The following is a 3,283-nucleotide window of genomic DNA, read 5'->3' on the forward strand; positions in this document are numbered from 1 at the left end:
CCCGAGTAGCTGGGACTGCAGGCGCCCGCCACCATGACAGGCTAATTTTTTGTATTTTTAGTAGAGATGGGGTTTCACCGTACTCTCCATCTCCTGACCTCGTGATCCGACCGCCTCGGCCTCCCAAAGTGCTGGGATTACAGGCGTGAGCCACCGCACCTGGCAGAGCAACGGTACATCTTTGATATTGACAACTAAAGTCAGGACTGGCATAGAGACTGGAGGTCTGGAGATCCACAGGAGAATTTTTAAGTCTTTAGCTGCTAGTAATCCTTACTTGGCTGTGCAAATGTATGCATGTGATCCATGTGTAAAATATACAATGTTGACAGAAATTAACGTTATTTGTCAGCTGTTCTGTGGTCCGATAATACCTACTGAATCGTTGCAGTGGGGAAAAGACAATAGGAAGTCATGGTGGTTTCTTGCTATTTTGATTTCAGTTTTAAAATATCTAAACCATTTCAAGATATTTTTAAAATCTTGTTATTCAAAAGCAAGGCTAAACAGCTGAGAATTTCTAAAAGAGGGGAGTTTGTTGGTCATTAAGACTTTCAATGTAAAGTAATAGGGAAGCTTTGAATTATAAAGCTTTGGCAGTGCCGATTTTTCAGTTATGAAATCCAGGTGGAATCCCTACTGCAGTCACAGTTTCTGTTCTCCATTATACTTGAGCCATCAGTCTCATTCCTGGAGCAGTCCAATAAGACACACTGAAATAACATTACTATCTTTAGTGTTTCTATCTCCCCTTTTCCCCCTACTAATAACAGTAATGTAAACACAATTGCCATGAAAACCATAGCACCATACAAAAAACACTGTTGAGTTTCTGAGGACTCTACATGTGTGACTGTAAATAAAAACAGTGAAAATTTTACAATTGTGGCCTAAGGAAATGAAATGATCACTGGGTTCTTCCCTGACTTAAGAGTGTCATATAACTTGCTTTTACCAGTATGCTGAAAGAAATTAATCTTTGTACAAAAATAAAGACGTATTAGATCCATGACAAATTATCAATGGTAGCCCTATAGTAATCATCATTTAAGCCTTGACATAAATGATGGTTAAGATTTCTAAGTAATTCTTTCTTCACTCACTTGTTCATTTATGCCTTCAACAATTATTTGTTGACCATCACTGCGTGTTAGACATATACTAGATTCTTGACATACAAATATGAATAAGACAACAGTGTCTTGGTATAGAACACGTTCCACCAAATCAACAAATGCATAAGGGACTTATTTGTACATGTACATTTGACTCCTACTTTTTAAAAATTGATATATGAATATCTAAACTTATAAAAGATAAATGAGGAAATGATGTTGCTGATTTCCAAAAAAACTGTCATGAAATAATTCATGAAAGAATCTCTGGGTTATTTCAAATCGTGAATGCTCTTAGGGCATTTAAGAATTGTTGATGATTACTTGATTAAGGGATTAGAGGGAGTCTAAAGCAATGGTTTCCAACTCTGCTTGCACATTCACATCACTTATAGAAACTTTAAAACATACTAATATCCAGGCCCTGTTTTAAACCAATTGACTAACAATCTCTGAAAGTAGGAATTGGGCATTAGTATTTATGTTTTGTTGAGACAGGATCTTACTCTGCCACCCTGGCTGGAGGGCAGTGATGTGATTATAGCTCACTGCAGCCTTGGCCTCCCGGGCTCAAGCAATCCTCCTACCTCAGCCTCTGGAGTAGCTGGGAATACAGGCATGTACAACAATGCCTGGCTAAATTTTTATTTATTTATTTTTGTAGAGACGGGGGTCTCACTATGTTGCCCAGGCTGATCTTGAACTCCTGGGCTCAAGTGATCATCCCGCCTTGGCCTCCCAAAGTGCTGGGGTTACAGGTTTGAGCCACTGTGTCCCGGCTGGCATTAGTATTTTTAAAGATTTCCAGGATTAATCTAAATGTGAATCCAGGGTTGAGAAACACTGCACTAGAGCGAGGGTTGGCAAACTATGGCCCACGGGCCCAATCTGACCCCCCAATTGTTTTTGTAAATATAGTACTATTAGAACATGGTCATGCCCATAAATATTGTTTATGATGGCTTTCACACAACAATGGCAGAATTGAGTAGTTGGGACAAATACAGGATTGACTAGCGGTGGCTCAGTTGAGTGATGTGACAAAGACCATATGGCCTACAAAGCTAAATATATTTTACAAAAAAAATCTGGCCCTTTACAAAAAAAAAAAAAAAAAAATTGTACCAACCCCTGGTTTGAAGAAAGGAGAAACACTGAAAACTGAAAATGTTCAGCAATTATCTACAGCTTTTTTCAGAAATATAAAGGAACTCTTGAAAGTATTCTTACAGTTGATAAAAAAAACTTTTATTCTATTTAATAAAATTTTATTTACATGCAACTTTTCAGAATCATGCTCTTATGTGGTGCACCAGTTGTTAAGCCCTTGACTCTCAGCTTCAAACCCACTCTGACCGTAGTCAGCTTTGTGATATTGGGGCTGGAAGTCTGCAAACCACATTTCTGCTTGGCCAGCTGGTCTTCATTAGACTCTGCCAATAGGGGGGCACTAGAAAAACATTGGAAGCCTGGAGGAGGACCCAATTTGCTTCTTCCTATTTGCTGCTTTGCCCTAGCAGTGGTAATTCATTCCAGCAGCAATTGAGTCCAGTTTGCAGTCTTGCTGACACTCTCAGAACCAGCCTGATAGCATACCCTCAGAGATGTCATCTCTCACTGGCCAAGTCCTTTTCTTAGAGGTCTAGGTCCCAGCTCCATGGGTTTCTTCTTTGAGTTTACAGACAACAGCACAAGCCAAATATTGCCACCCCACAAAAAGGCCCCTTCCTTTAAGCTTCTACATTTTAATGTCAATTTTTTTTCCTTTGTTCCAAGCTGTAAAGATGATAGTGCTTCCTGCAGTTGCTACCTCCATGATATCTTAATGTTTCCATTTTTTCCTAGTTTTCTAATGCCTATGAATAATATTTACATTAAATTCTCTCTGTTAATATTACTGGTGTGGTTTCTATCTCCTGTGTGAGAAAGCTATTGGGCTTAGGAATAATAAATTATCATTGAACCCTATATTCCATAAATATTGATAGATTCAAACTGTTGTCTGGGAAATGGAATGCTAGATTTGAAGACATTATGCTCAGTCTAATATAATCTACCTACATATTCATTAATAATGCCTTATTTATACACTATATAAAAGAATGGACTTTGTCACTGTGCCTAATATGGATGGTGACTTCTGAGGAAACGCCTTGTTTATTCTTGTT

This window comes from Mandrillus leucophaeus, unplaced genomic scaffold (assembly GCF_000951045.1).
Source record: "Mandrillus leucophaeus isolate KB7577 unplaced genomic scaffold, Mleu.le_1.0 Scaffold462, whole genome shotgun sequence".
Classification (NCBI taxonomy): domain Eukaryota; kingdom Metazoa; phylum Chordata; class Mammalia; order Primates; family Cercopithecidae; genus Mandrillus; species Mandrillus leucophaeus.